General features: G+C 34.8%; 1 protein-coding gene across 11 annotated transcripts in view; it reads left to right on the forward strand.

Moving 5' to 3' along the window:
- Nucleotides 1-16,722, forward strand: part of R3HDM2 (R3H domain containing 2) — a 125,623-nt gene that overhangs the window by 27,543 nt on the left and 81,358 nt on the right. For 10 of the 11 annotated variants that reach the window (XM_072972541.1, XM_072972544.1, XM_072972546.1 and 7 more), the window contains exon 2: nucleotides 3,296-3,358. The gene's annotated coding sequence lies outside the window, so the exon portion shown is untranslated. Of the gene's footprint in view, nucleotides 1-3,290; nucleotides 3,359-16,722 lie in introns of all 11 variants that reach the window. The other variant, XM_072972542.1, reaches the window with a different exon arrangement.

Raw genomic sequence — 16,722 nt, forward strand, 5'->3', positions numbered from 1 at the left:
AAGATAGACAGTTTTCAAATAAATAAGATTATAGTGCACAAATTAGTGCTATGAAGAAAATAGGTGTGGTGATGTGATTGAGAGTAAGGCAGAAGGGGATACTTCAAATTAGGTGTTCAGAGAAGACCTCTTCTTAGTGACAGATGAACTGTTACTTGAAAGGAGGCAGAATCAGCATTTCCTGATGGAAGACCAGTGTTCTGGGGAGGAGGAACAATGAATACAAAGGACCTGCGGGAAGTGTGTGGTTTGGTATGTTGAAGAATAAGCAGGGGCTAGATTCTGTTGGGCTCTGTAAATCTTACTTGGGAGGATGGGAAGCCATTGGTGGGAGGAAGCTGGTTGAGCAAGGAAGCTTAGTGATCTGATTTACATATTAAAAAGATCATTCATGATTCTCTGGGAGAACAGATAGCCAGGAGCCCAGAGTAGAAATAGAAAGCTTTGTTAACAGGCCATTGCATTTTGTTTGAAAGCTACAACTATATAGGGGTTAAGAAGGATGAACGGCAGAAAGGAATTCAACTTCTTTCAGAAGGTATTCCACTTTCAATTTTGGTAAGATTACAGACAGAACAAGAAAGCCATTACAGCAATAAGTACTAGTATGTGCTTTGAATTATGCTCTTTGATTCTCTGACTCAGAGTTGGAGAGTGACCTGTTGGTGTGGCAAGGCTCTCAGTGTGAACCCACTCAGCTCACTTAAAGATCAGACACATCTGGGGATGGCTTGAGGGCCTGTAGGGAAAGGCAACTAGCATAATGGAGAACAAGCATTTACTGGGAGAAAAATTCATCATGCAGGCAGTTTTTCAGCACCAAGGTTTCTGGTGAAAAGGGGAAGGACATTATCTTCTGGCCATGCCTCCCAACCCTAATCAAACCACCACACATCTCTAATGCCAAAACCCTGAGGTGAAGGAGCTCTAAAGAAACTAGAAGAGCTTTTGCGTAGAAATCTGTGTAAGATATCAGGAAGGCAGATTTAGCGATGTGATCTGCACACGATAGAGTTATAAAACAGAATGACGAGTTAGGGGTACTCCTCACTGGGTTGAATGAAATAGGGCTTAGGTACTTTGTGGGCTTCCAGGGACACAGGCCTCTGGCCTCATTTATTTATCTAATTGAAGTATAGTTGATTTAGAATGTTGTGTTAGTTTCTAGTGTACAGCAAAATGACTCAGTTTTATACACACACACATACATGAATTCTTTTTCAGATTCTTTTCCATTATAGTTAGTGACAAGATACTGAATTTGAATTCAGTTTGAATTGAAGTTTATTACAAGATACTGAGTTCCCTGTGCTACACAGTAGGACCTTGTTGTTTATTTATTTTATATATAATAGTTTGTATCTGCTAATCCCAGACTCCTAATTTATCCCCTTTTCCCCTTTCCCCTTTGGTAACCATAAGTTTATTTTCTATGTCTGTGAGTCTGTTTCTGTTTTGAAAATAAGTTCTTTGGATCATTTTTTGATTCCACATATAAGGGATAGCATATGATACATATGATACTTGTCTTTCTCTGTCTTACTTCACTTAGTATGATAATCTCTAGCTCCATTCATGTTGCTGCAGATGGTATTGTTTCACTCTTTTTTATGGCTGAGTAATAGTCCATTCTGTATAAATACCACATTTTTTTAATCCAGTCATTTGTCAGTAGACATTTAGGTTGCTTCCTTATCTTGACTGTTGTTAATAGTGCTGCTATAGACATTGATATGCATGTATATATATCCTTTTGAATTAAGAGTTTTCTCCAGATATATGCCCAAGAGTGAAACTGCTGGATCATATGGTTACTCTATTTTTAGTTTTTAAAGGAACCTCCATACTATGTTCCATAGTGGCTGTACCAATTTACATTACCATCAACAGTGTAAGAGGGTTCCTTTTTCTCCACACCTTCTCCAGCATTTATTACTTATAATGATGGCCATTCTGACCAGTGAGAGGTGATATCTCACTGTAGTTTTGATTTGCATTTCCCTAATAATTAACAATGCTGAGCATCTTTTCATGTGCCTGTTGGCCATCTGTATGTCTTCTTTGGAGAAATATCTATTTAGATCTTCTGCCCATTTTTTGATTGAGTTGTTGTTTTTTTTTGTTGTTGTTACTGAGTTGTATGAGTTGTTTTTATATTTTGGAAGTTAGTCCCTTGTCAGTTGCATTGTTTGCACATATTTTCTTCCAGTCTGTAGATAGTCTTTTCGTTTTGTTTATGCTTTCCTTTGCGGTGCCAAAGCTTGTAAGTTTGACTAGGTCCCATTTTTTAAGTTTTGCTTTTATTTCTATTGCTTTGGGAATCTGACATTGGAAAATAATCTACGATTTGTGTCAGAGAATATTTTGCCTATGTTCTCTTCTAGGAGTTTTATGGTGTCCTGTCTTAAGTTTAAGTCTTTAAGCCATTTTGAGTTTATTTTTGTGTATGGTGTGAGGGAGTGTTCAAACTTCATTAATTCATACATGGCTGTCCAGCTTTCCTAACACTACTCTTGCTAAAGAAACTATCTTTTTCTCTGTTGTGTGGTGTTGCCTCCTTTGTCAAAGATTAATTGACTGTCGTACATGTTGTGGATTTATTTCTGGGCTCTCTGTTCTGTTCCATTGATCCATATGTCTGTTTTTTGTGTGTGAATACTATGCTGTTTTGATTGTTGTAGCTTCAGAGTATTGTCTGAAGTCTGGGAAGATTATGCCTCTAGCTTTGTTCTTTTCAGAGAACAAAGCAATTCTGGGTGTTTTATTTATGATTCCATACAAATTTTAGGATTATTTGTTCTAGTTTTGTGGAAAATGTCATGGGTAATTTGATAGGGATGCATTAAATCTGTAGATTGCTTTGGGTAGTATTGGCCTCTATGCTTCTTACCTACCAAGAGAGATTTTAAATCTGCTAGCTCAGTTTCTAGATTTGTCTTGTGTGACAGGATAATGAGTAAAAATACAGCTGAAGAAGTTCAAGGAGTATGGCTGGATGATTTATTTATATTAGAAAATGGACCAAGAATTGCTAAGTAGAAAGGGTCAATAAAGGGTAAAGAACCAAATGAATAGTGTTTTATTGTGAATTGTGAGAAGGGATGGATATAGAGGGTTCAGGGCAAAGTGTAGGATTATGAGAATTATTGTGAGCAAAAGGAATTGGGCAAGAAGATATGAAGAAGCTGCTGTGGATTTTGAAATGGATCTCTTTATTTTCTTTGAGAGTCTTAATATATTACAGTTGAAATTGCTTTTAACTTCTTTTTTTTTTTTTTTTTTTTTTTGAGGTTAGACTTGTTACTTACATGTGATGCCATTCCAGCACTGGGCTCATGGAGGCTGAACATTTATTCAGGTAATAATAGGTAACATTTACAGAGCACTTTTTTTATGTACCAGGCAACAAACTAAGTGCTTTACCCATAATCTCATTTAATCCTCACACAACCTCATTAGGTTGGGAGTGTTTTTGTACACATTTAATAGATGAAGAAATTGAGACTCGGGGAGTCTATCAAGATTGAATTCAGCTGAATTAAAAAATGAAAAAAGGCTACTGCTATAGTCAAAGTGAGAGATGATGGTAGCTTGGTGTAGATGATGTCATTCCTCACCTCGCATAAATATCATGAATGTGAAATTGTTTTGATTGGCTGAACTTCATCCTCATTTCCATAACTTTTTCTCATTGGTGAATACATCATACTCTTTGTCTTTAAAACAATGGACATTTGATAAAGGAAAATTCAGCTTAGGGTTTTTAACCTTAAAGCTTTTTAAAATTTTTAGAAAGTAGAATGTTTAGAAATCGTTCAAAAATTTTTGAGTAAATATCTATAAAAGGTAAGTATCTATAATTGGGGAATTCTTAAGAGGTGATTAATATTGGGTAGGGGGTATAGCTCAGTGGTAGAGTGCGTGTTTGGCATGCATGGGGTCCTGGGTTCAATCCCTAGTACCTCTGTTAAAATTTTTTTTAATTAAAAATAAAAGAGGTGATTAATATAGGTAATAGGAATCTTTGTTGAATTCATCACACTTGAGATACTATTCAGTTTTCAAGTTTAAGGAACCTTACTAGGGTTTCTTGTAGGAGCTTTCTAAATGCTTGTTTACAGATCACATTTATTATACTTGTCAGAGCTGGCAGGGTTTCTGGCACTGCCAGCTGAAGATCAGTCAAAAATGAAGATTGAGCATTTCTGAAATTATAATATATGTTAATGGAAGTATTTTTAAGTTTACAAAAATTCAAATTTATATGCTACTTTAAGTGGTTCTCTGTGTTTAATTTTGCCAAGAGTTGTCTGCACACTCAGCAAGGTAAAGTAGAACTGCGTTACTACTATCTTATCAATTATTTAGTGGCCAACGTGAGTACATTGCCCTAATACATTTTTCAAGGAAGAACTTAATTGAGGCTTTTAATAATTGACATATAGTAAACTGTACATACTAAAATGTATGATTTGTTAAATTTTGACATATGTGTTCACCATGAACTATCACCACAATCAAGATAATGAACGTATTTATCACCCCAACAAGTTTCCTTTTCCCCATTTGTAATCCTTCTTCCAACTTCTGTGGTCTACAGGCCACCACTGGTCTATTTTCTGTCACTATAGACTAGTTTGCATTGTCCAGAATTCTATATAAATGTAATCATAAATCATATACTCTCATACTTATTTATTTTGGTTTGGCTTTTTAATTAAGCATAATTTTTTGAGATTCATCTATGTTGTTGCATGTACCAATAATTCATTCCTTTTTATTGCTGAGTAGTGATCCATTGTATAGCTTTAACAATTTGTTTATCCATTTACTTACTGATGGACATTTGGGTTGTTTCCAGTTTTCGACAATTACGAATAAAACTATGCTGTGTATATTTGTATACAAATCTTTGTATAGTCATATACTTCTTTCCCACTCCAAGTTAATTTTTTCTCTTTATTTTTTGAGGTAAATTGACATAATACACAATTAACAATTTTCAAGTGTACAAGTCATTGGTATTTAGTTTGTTTACAATGTTCTGCAACCATTATCACTTTCTAGTTTCAAAACTTTTCCATTGTTCTATAACCACCCCATACCCATTAACTAATCACTCCCCATTCCCTTCTCCCCCATCCCTTGGTAACTTCTAATCTGCTTTCTGTCTCTGTGAATTTGCCTAGTATAGGTATATATTATAAAAGGAATCAGACAATATGTGACCTTTTATGGCCAGCTTCTTTCATTTAGTATAACTTTTTTCAAGATTCATCCAGGCTGTAACATGAATAAGTACTTTGTTTTTTATTATGACTGAATAATATTCTGTTGTGTGGATATATCATATTTCATTTATCCATCAGTTGGTGGACTTTTTAGGTTTTCACTTTCTGGGGTTACTATGAATAATGCTGCTATGAAAATTCATGTACAAGTTTTTATGTGGAAATATGTTTTCATTTCTCTTGGGTGTATACCCAGAAGTATAATTGCTGGATCATATGGTAACACTATGTTTAACTTTTTGAGGAACCGCTTTCAAAGTGGTTGCACTATTTTATACTCCTACCAACAATGTGTGAGGGTCCCAATTTATCTATTGTTATCAAACTTCTTGTTATCTGTCTTTTTAAGTCTAGCCATCCTGATGGTGACCTGGGTTCTTGGACTTTGTAATAATAAAAATTGATAAGAGGCCAGACAAGAAATTCATGCAAGCTTACTGGGACTTGTGCTGCAGTAGGAGGGAGTGAGAACAAGTAACAGTTTCCCTTGCTTGCTCCTGAGGGCTTAGGTGGTCAGCCCGCCCCCTTGGTGGGGCTGTGTTCAGGGATCATGCGCTGTACCCTGCTTTTGCTCCCAACACCTCAGAAGTGGCAGTTGGGTTTTTGGTCTTTTTGTGTCTTGTGCATAATTTGCCCCTGCTGCCCATGCATGCAGTTATTTTTAGTCCCTTATAATTTCTTTTTATTCTGTTGCTCAAGATGTTTGTTCAGGTGCAGGCACTGCAGCAAAGGGGCCCAGGTTCCAGCCTGTCTCTATCCTAGTGGATGTGAAGCAGTATCTCATCATGTTTTGATTTGCATTTTCCTGATGACTAGTGATGTTGGAGCATCTTTTCATGTACACGTTGGATGCTTATATATCTTTTTGGGGAAATGTATATTTAAATCCTTTGCCTTTTAAATAATTGGATAACTTATTTTTTTATTATTGATTTCTAAGAGTTCTGAGTACAAGTTCCTTATCAGATGTATGATTTGCAAATATTTTTTTCATGGGTTTTTCACTTTCTTGATGGTTTTGCCTACAGACAAAAGTTTTAAGTTTAATTAAGTCCACTTAATCTATTTTTCCTTTTGTTGCTTATACTTTTAGTGTTGTGGCTAAGAAGGTTTTGAATAACCCGAGGTCACAGAGATTATTCCGATGTTTTCTTTTAAGAGTTTTATAGTTTCAGTTCTTATATATAGATCTATGATCCTCTTTGAGTTAATTTTTTATATGGTGTGAGGTATGGTTTTATGTGTAGCTATGCATTTGTTCCAGCACCAGTTGTTGAAATGACTCTCCTTAGCCTATTTGATTGTCTTGGCACCCTTGTCAAAAAATCAGCTGACCATAAAGGTAAGGGCTTTCAATTATATTCCACTACAATACTGTTTTGATTACTGTAGCTTTGTGTACTTAGTTGAACTTGGGAAATGTGATTCCTCCAATTTTGTTGTTCTTTTTCAGGATTATGGTGTTTATTCTAGGTTCCTTCCATTTCCATGTGAATTATAGGATCAATTTATTAGTTTCTGCAAAAAAAAGCCAGCTAGGATTTTGATAGGGATAGCTTTGAATCTGTAGATCAGTTTTGGGAGTGTAACCATCTTAGCAATATTAAGTGTTCGAATTCATGCACATAAGATATCTTTATCCTTATTTAGATATTCTTTAATTTTTATCAATAATTGTTTATAATTTTCAATATACAAGTTACACTTTTAAAAAATCCTACCCTGTTGCACTTCTTTTGTTAAATTTATACAGAAGTATTATTTTTGTTACTATTGTAAAATTTTTTTCCTCTTAAGTTCACTTTTGGATTGTTCATTGCTTGTGTATAGAAATATAATCTTTTTTTGTATATTGACTTTGTATCTTGCAGACTTGCTGAACTTGTATATTAGTGGATTCCTTAGGATTTTCTAGATACAAGATCATGCCATCTGCAAATAGAGATAGTTTTACTTCTTCTTTTCCAATCTGGATGCCTTTTGTTTCTTCTTACTGCCTCATTGCTCTAGCGAGAACCTCCAGTGCAAAAGTGGATCTTTTTTTTAAAATGTTTTTTAAAAATTTACTATTTTTTTAACATTTGCTGAGCCCTGCTCTACTTTATTTTATTTTTTAATTTTTTTGGAGGGGGGAGGTAATTAGGTTTGTTTATTTAATTATTTTTTTAATGGAGGTACTAGGGATTGAACCTCATGCATGCTAAGCATGCATTCTATCCAAAAGTGGATCTGTCTTGTTTCTGAGTGTAGAGTGAATACATTCAGTCTTCCACCATTTAGTAGGATGTTATTTATGGGATTTTGCAGGTTCCCTCTATGAAACTGAGTTATTTCCTTAGTGATTGTTTTGGGGGTCACAATTAACATCTAATTTTTTAACAATGTAGCTTGATTAATACCAACTCAATTACAATAGTACACAAACATTTGTGCCTATATAGCTCTGTTCCCTCTTTCTCTTGTGCTATTACATGCAAATTATGTCTTTTTACTTTGTGTACCTATCAGCACAAATTTATAATCATAGATTTATTTGGTTGTCTTTTAAATAAGATAGACAGAAAGTTACAAACAAAAAACTTATAGTGTCTTTTACATTTACGTAGGTAGTTACCTTTATCAGTACTTTTAATTTTTTCATTTGAATTTGAGATACTGCCTAGAGTCTTTTTATTTCAGCCTGAGTGGCTGTCTTTAGTATTTCTTGTAGACTAGTTCTGCTAGTTATGAGTTCTTTCACTTTTATCTATGAATGCCTTAATTTCTCCTTTGTTTTTGAAAGATAGTTTTGCTAAATGTAGGATTTTTGGTTGACAGTCTTTTTCTTTCAGCACTTGATGTATTTTCCCATTGCCTTCTGACCTCCATGGTTTCTGATGAGCCTCTTGAATTTGTAGATTTAGTTTTTTTAATCACACTTGAGAAAAATTTAGCCATTATTTTATTAAATATTCTTTCTTTCCCTTTCTCTCCTGTCATGGGACCCCCCAATAGGAATTTATTATGCTCTGTTCTGAGGCTTTGCTCATTATTTTTCATTCTTTTTTCTTTTTGTTCCTCAGACAGATACAGCCTAATTGACCTGGCTTCAAGTTTGTTGATTATTTCTTCTGCCTGCTCAGATCTCGTCTTGAACTCCTCTGCTGATGTTTTTCGTTTCCATTATTTGTACTTTCTGACTGCAAAATTTCTGTTTGATTCCTTTTTTAAATTTTTGTCTTTCTACTAATATTCTATTTTTGGTGAGACACTGTTTTCATGCTTTTTCTTCTTTATTCATGGTTTTCTTCACTTTTGAATTTTTTTCCTCCCTTCCTCCTTCCCTCTTTCCTCTTTTGATCTTATTTAAAATGGCTGATCTAAAGTCTGTCTGGAAATCCAGTGTTTGGGCTTCCTAAGTGAGTTTCTTTTGATTTCCATTCTTCTACGTGGGCCATACACTCTGCTTCAAGGTAGTGTTATACTGCTTCGTGTATAGTGTCAGAACTTTACAATACATATACTTCGTTTTTCTTCCCACCTGGCTTTTGCTGTGTTCTGGTCATACATTTACTTGTTTATATAAATTATACAATGTATTTTAAATTATTCTCTGAAGAGTTGATTATTTTTAAAAGATATTTAATGAGCAAAAAGTTTTTTTTTTTAAGAGTTTTTATACTTAACCACATTGTGACCATTTATGGTGCTCTTCATTCCTTTGTTTAGATCCACATTTTCATCTGTTATCATATTCATTCAACCTGAAGGACTTGGACCAGTCAGCTGGTGATGAATTCTTTTAGTTTTTTAGTATCTCAAAAAGTCTTTATTTTGCCTTTATTTTTGAAAGATATTTTCTGTGAGTATAGAATTCTTGGTTGACAGTTTTTTTTCCTTTCAGTCCTTTAAGATACCACTCCATTGTCTTCTAACTTTATTAGTTTTTAATGAGAATTCTGTTGTCATCTTCATCTTTGTTCCTCTATAGGTAATAAGTCCTTCTCTCTGGCTACTTTTAAGATTTGCTCTATATTACTTTCTTTAGGTGGTTTGGTAATGATGTGTCTTGGTTTTCTTCTTTGAGCATCTTGAATCTGTGTATGTATAGTTTTATTCCAGTTTGGAAACTTCAAAGTTACTATTTCTTTAAATATTTTTTCTTTTCTCTTCTTTGGAAATACCACTGACATATATTAGGCAATTTGAGAATTTCCCACAGTTCACTGATGATTTGTTCATTTTATTTCAGGTTTTTTTTCTTTCTTTTAATTTTGTTAGTTTCTGTTGCTTGTTTCTCAAGTTTTCCCCCCTGATTTATTCTATTGCAATTTCTTTTTTTTTTAAACATTTTTATTGAGTTATAGTCATTTTACAATGTTGTGTAAAATTCCAGTGTAGAGCACAATTTTTCAGTTATACATAACTGTACATGTATTCATTGTCACATTTTTTTTTTGCTGTGAGCTACCACAAGATCTTGTATATATTTTGTTGCAATTTCTAATCTGCTGTTAGTCTTACATAGTATATTTTTATCTCTAACATATCAGAGACTTTTTACTTCTTCCACCTAACATGCTTACTTTTTGCTTTAGATTTTTTGCATATGTGGAATATAGTTATAATAATTTTCTAAATGTCTTTCTTTACTAATCCTATAATCTGTATCATTTCTCAGTCATTTATTTTAACTTTTCATTGTGAAGTAAGTATAATTTTCAAGAAGCTGTAAAAGAAAATGTACAGCATTTTTTCATGTGCCATTCCCCCTTTTTCTCCCAATGGTAACTGCTTGTATAATTATAGGACCGCATCAAAACCAAGAAATTGGTATTGGTTTAATCTATACAGTCTATTCATATTTCACCAGTTTTACATGTATTCCTGTGTGTGTGTATGCATGTGTAATTCTGTGGAATTTGATCACGTGTGAATTTGTGTATCTACAACCACCATCAAAATACAGAACAGTTCCATTCCCACAGGAATTTTTCCTGTTGCTCTTTTACTCCTATCCTACCTCCCTCCACGACATTCATAAATCTGTAACCCTGGCAACAACTAATCTGTTCTCCATGTCTATAATATTATCATTTCAAAATTTTATTTAAATGGAATCATGTAGTATGTAACCTTTTAAGATTCTCTCCCCAGTATAACCCCCTTGAAAGCCATTTAAGTTGTTGCGTGTATCAATAATTTGTACCCTTTTATTGCTGAGTGGTGTTCCATGGTATGACTATCCCGAGTCTGTTTAAGCAGTCACCTGTTGAAAGACTTCTGTGTTGGTTCCCATCTTGGGCTGTTATAAATAAAGCTACTGCAAACATTCATGAACAGGTTTTTGTCTAAACATAAAGTTTTTATTTTTCTAGAATAAAGGTCCAAGAGTACAATTGCTAGGTGGCTTGTTAATTGCGTATTTCATTTTATTAGAAACTGCCAAACTTTTCTCCAGAGTGGCTGTACCATTTTACACTCCAACCAGCTATGTATGAGTGATCCAGTTTTTCTGCATCCTTGCCAGCATTTGGTATTGACAGTACTTTTTACTTTAGCCATTATGATTTATGTGTAGTGATACCTCATTGTAGTTTTAATTTGTATTTCCCTAATGGTTAATGATTTTGAATATGTCTGTTCATGTCTTTTGTCCATTTTCTGTTTGGATTTTTTGTTTCTTTACTGTTGAGTTTTGAGAATTCTTTATATATTCTGTATATAAGTGTTTTGTTGGATATGTGGTCTGCAAATATTTTCTCTAGTCTGTGGCTTACTCTTTTCTATGAACTCTAGACTCCTTTGCTTTCTCAGACCCTCACTTCTGTGTTCTTCACTTAGGGAGCGTGTTGGTCTCTTGGTGGGTTCCCCTTAGATTCTCCCTTTCTTTTGACATTTCTTGAAAATGCTCTCTAGGCATTAAGCTTGGGTAATCACAGGGCTTACCGTACTTGTTTTCCATCTCTCGGGAATCACTGTCTTTCATTGCTTGATGTCCAGTGTCTTAAACACCATTGTTTCACAATTTTGTCTTTTTTTTTCCCAATTGTTTCTACCAGGAAGATAAATATGATCCTTGTTACTCCAAGTTAGTCAGGAATGAAATCCCCACCTCCACTCCCGAAGTTTTCGGTAACATTAGGAACACCCATTGTTTTTAACCACTGTCCAAAAATTCTTCCTTTCTCAGTTTCTTTTTAAAAAGGAGCAGGGGTGAGATGGGGAATGGAGGCTAAATATAACTCAGACAAAAAGATACTTCTGATGTAGTTCAGTGTCTCTTGAAGCCCAGCTATTTCCAGAAGTTCGCAAATCAATCAGATACAGGCTTAGAGCTAGAAATAGGTCAGCTATGATAGCTCACAATGATGGTGTGAAAAGATTTTTGTGACAGTCTGTGTGTGATAATATATCCTTTCTTGTCCAGGTTCTCTTTGGATGTGATGCTAGATTCTGGGTATTTTCATATGCCGTTTCTCTATTCTTAGTCTTATAGTCCTTTTCTTGAAAGAATGACCATATTTTTAAAAAATCACATTTTCCTTTAAAGGGGTAGAGTTGGCTAATTAAAGCAGCCTTTTTCAGCCTAAGTGCATCAAGTTAGATAATTCTCCTTTGACCTTTAGTATTAGTTTTGGAGCTTACATCAGAGTTCATGATTTAATATATGTACAAAGGTTTCTTAAAGATTTCTCTCTGCATTTCAGAGCTGCGCTTACCTATGTAAAAATTCATGAGACTTAGCATTGCCACAGGACCATGTAGCTATCAAACACATGAAGAAAATATTTCTTTGGAGTTATTTTGTGAAATAAGAACACATTTCAGTAATTGGGTGACTTCGAGCTCCAGGAATCTCCTAGAGCCACCTTTGGAATAGAGCTGCCTCTGCTTATGCTAGTCTCATCAGGAAAGCTTTATTTCTATTTCCAGTCTGTTGCTCCTGCTGATAAACCAAGGGCATAGCTTGGTATGTTATTAGTCAGCTGTTTTTCAGCTGTGTCTATCATGATGTCTTGCACAGAATGGTTCCCCAGTGAGTATCTGTTGCTTGAATGAATGAATGCATCTTCATTGAGCCACTGCTTCAGTCAGTTCTCTTCGTATGTTTCATCTAGGATCTTTCTTTTTCTTTCTGTCTCTATCCTTTTGGTCATTTTCTTGTTTGCATTTCCTCCAGAGGGTAAACAAAGAAGGCAAAGAAGACAAACCTGAAATCATTCTATTATCTATGAGTAACTCTGATAAGAAAAAAGTATTGGATGAGAAGAAGTTGAAACTCCTGGCTAAAATGAGATTTTGTAGTTAATGCTGGATTTCATTGATCTTTTCTTTTTTTCCCAACTGTTATTAATGATGGATTGGTGTTTTGCTTTTCTTCAAAGCCCTGAACTGCTTTTTTTTTCCTCTTTAATTTATGGCTAGTGGTATAGTCTTTTAGTTTTCATTTTTATTTCTACTTTTTATAACTTTCCTTTTCCATCTATATGGAGTTCTCTTACTCTTCTTTATTTCTTAAATATTGGTGTGTCCTGAGGCCTCAGCTAACCTCTCTAACCTTGTCTGCTGCTAATCTGCCTCTGCTAATCTGCCACCACTGTTCTCACTGTGCATTAGCCTTTTAAAATCTGAGGTTTTAACTTCTGTCACAGTTTGGTGGTCTAGATATCCAGTCCCATCAGTGTTACTGCCTATTGGGCACTTTGATTTTGTTAGCCCGTAGGCATATCACATTTACCATGTTTTAAACAGAATTTTATTATCTTTCTTTCTTTCCAAACTGGTTTCTTCTTCAGTATTCATATCTTAATGGTGGAAATATCTACTCCAAATGTTCTCAGACTTTTTGGTATTGTAATCTCTTTACACTCAAAAATTGCTGAGGCCCCCAAAAGAGGTTTTTTTATGTAGGTTATACCTATGAATATTAATGTATTAGAAATTAAAACTGAGAAATAAAAGCCATTATTAATTGATTTAAAAATGATGATAAATCCATTACATGTTAACATAAATTTTAAAAAATTAAAAAAAAATTTTTCCCATAACAACAGCAACAAAATTTAGTGAGAAATGTATCATTGTTTTTCATTTTTATATTAATTTTGTGTTGGGGTTAATAGAATACGGATGAATTCTCATGTCTGCCTTTTCATTCAGTGAGTTGTGATATTACATGTCATGTAGCGTCTGGAAAATGCTCTCTTGCCTGTGAGGGCATGAGAGTGAAGAGGGTGAATAAGGTTTCAATATTACTATAAAAGTGGTTTTGACCTTGCATATCCCATGAAAAAGTCTTGGAAATTCCCAGGGGTACCAGGTCACGCTTTAAGAGCTGCTTTTCTCTTTGGTCATCTGGTGTCCTCTTCTCCCGATCATCAGACATATCTCCTGTGTCACCACGTCTCAAGGATTCTACCTCCTTAATGCCTCTTGGATCAGAGTCCCCTCATTCTACAGCCAGAGTGTTTACCTCATCTTTTTCCTAGTTGATGTCTCTGTCTCTATTTTATCTTTTCTCTAAGCCATCTACATTGTGTAGCAAAAGTACTCTTTCAAAATAGAAATATGATGATGTAACTCCTTTCTGAAAATCATTTACAAGGTTCCTATTACTTTAGTTAGTACGCAGGATGTTTTATGATCCTGTCTCCACTAATCTTTAGCTTTCTCTCTAGCCACTTTTCTGTGAGTGCCTTACACTGTAGCTTTATGTAATACTTGCAGGTCTGAGAAAGCAGCATGGTGACCCATAAATCTGTGTTAATAATATTTTTGTTGGTTGGGTTTACACTATGTCCTGGCACTGTGCTAAGTACTTTACATACATTGTCTCATTTAGTCTTCACATGGCCTTCCAAAAGAAATACTTTTATCATTTCATATTGTAGGTGAGGAAACTGGGGTTTAGAGAGATTAAGTAGCTTTCCTCAGATCATCCAGTTTTTAAATATGGAATCTAGATCTGTTTCTCCACTTCTCTCTATTTGGCTGAATGCTGTTTGTCCTCAGGGATTAAGTGGCTTAAGCATCCCTCCTTCTGGAAGCCTTTCCTCTAGTATGACTTAGATGCCTGTTCCCTCTTTCCTATTTAACATTGTGAGCAGCTCTAGCTAGCACTTAGCATAATACATTACAACTTACTTATTTGTCTCCTGCGCCGTTGATTTTCCTGGTAGGTACAGGAAGGGAACTTCATTCCTCTGGCATAGGAAGATTAGACTATTTCTCAGAATATTTGTCTTTAAAAGGAAAATGCACATTATGGGTCTTAAAACCTAAGGTCAGTCTGGACCTACTTATTTTGTTCGTTCTATGCAAGCAAGCCCCTCAGTTTTGGAGAAACCATAAAACAGATAATATTATTTCTACATTAATGCTTCCAAGTTTTAAAAATAGTGTCCGATCTTGCATTGGTTTAGAGAAGACTAAATAACAACAACAAAAATAATAGCTAACATTTATTTAATATTTCCATGTGTGTAAGCATTTTACCTGTTTATTAGCTCATTTAATATTTACAGCCCCATGAGATAGTTACTGTAACCTTTGTTTTACATATAAGGGAAACTGAGGCACCAAGAGATTAAGTAATTTATCCAAGATCACACAGTTTGTAAGTGGCAGAGCTGGAAATCAAATCTCTAAAAACTGTGCAGAACACTGAATCTTCTTTATTCAGGATCCCATATTTGTATTTGTTAGAATAAAGGTAAGTGAGGCAGAAAGGTATAGCTCAAGTGGTACATTACATGGTTAGCCTGCATGAGGTCCTGGATTCAATCCCCAGTACCTCCTCTAAGAATAAATAAATAGATAAACTGAATTAACCCCCACCCCCAAAAAGGTGACAATCAGAATAAAGGTAAGTGAGAATAAAGGCAAAATTACATGGCACAACTCTAGTGTCATGATCTTATAGAAAAAGATGATTTACTATGAATTTTTAAAATATGTGTTTTCTTTTTAAAACAACATTATTTTAGTATGAATGAATCTTTCATGTTGTCTTTATTATAAAATTAATATTATAGTTCTGCCCTTTCTGCCTGGTTAATTCCCACTTTCCCAGTGAATGGTAACACCAAAAAGTTTCACATTTTAGTTGAGACTTAGGAAGTGATAATCATTTTTCTTCTCCTAGCAAGTTAGGTTGGTTAATCCCAGAATCCTATTTTTTTTTATTAGAGAGATACATCTGAACTTTATCTTTTTGGTGGGATTCATCTGCCCATAACTCCTTTTTGCCCTACCCTTCATCCCTTAAGCATTGCAGTGGACGTTTAATTTTGAGAATGCTAATTAGCTTCAGTAATTACACACCTTGAGGCATTTCTAGACATTTATAGCTGTGTGTTTTTGGTCTAGAGTAAGATTGTGTTGGAACTTTTTGGCTTTTGTATCTTTTTTTTTTAAAGAAAGCTTTGAATTTTTCTCAGGGAGGAGTTGTGTTAGTCTGTCCAAGTCCAGTCGTGGAGTTTAGGGCTACTGCAAGTTTATTTAACCAGCGCTCAGGAGTATCATACTTGTCTTTTGCTGATAGTATTTTGACTCACCAAGAGTAGTTTTTCTTTAAGATGATGCCTTGCGTCGTAGATGGATTTTGAGAATCAGACCAATACGGAGGATGTAATTTTATTAAAATAAGCACCCAGGCTAGTTTTGGGATTTGTATAGATCAGAAAGCACATCTGTAACATGTCCCCCTTGTCGACGCACTTTTAAATCTCAGTTATGTAGGATGTGCTGCTGAGCTGTCTTTTTACCAGCCATCATTCTGTGTATCTGAAAGTGTCATGTATAATGTTGTCAAGGTTGTATCAGTCTGTTTCAGAATAGATTTGGTTCCAAATTACCTACCTCTGCCGCAATATTCTGACCTCTAGTTTGGAAATGAGCATTTGTTAGAGATAAATGGATTGATTAAGGAAACTTGAAAACCATAATATGTTTTTGAGAATGTGATGGGGTGTAGGATATAGTTTGTAGACTTATTTGAGCTCTTAAGAGTTGATAGGATTGACTCATGCAAGATTCAAGGGGGCTGGGGATAAAAGTGTGAGAGACTTGCAGAAAGGTGCCTCTTTCCTAACCTGCTCTTTTGGATTTCTTTCTACTACATCCCATCATATTTGGAGCTTAAAACAAGAGCTTCAGTATAATTTAGTTAATTGAATTATCCTCTCAGGTAGGATTGTATATGAAATTACTGAGTACTAGCAATATCCTTGTGCAGGCAGGTGAGGATCAAGGTTGAAGAGAGCAGAAATGGCCTCATGTTAAAGACATACTCTAATGTTTTCATTAATTTCATTTTTAAGGAAACTTCTTAAATTAGAGGAATTAGCTCAGTGAAGTAGCCACATGTAAATAATTCATTTTCCGGTTATGCTAGGCTTGTTTATGTATGATACTGGTGTTGGGGTGTCAGATAACCACTCCATACTTG

This window comes from Vicugna pacos, chromosome 12 (assembly GCF_048564905.1).
Source record: "Vicugna pacos chromosome 12, VicPac4, whole genome shotgun sequence".
Lineage (NCBI taxonomy): Eukaryota > Metazoa > Chordata > Mammalia > Artiodactyla > Camelidae > Vicugna > Vicugna pacos.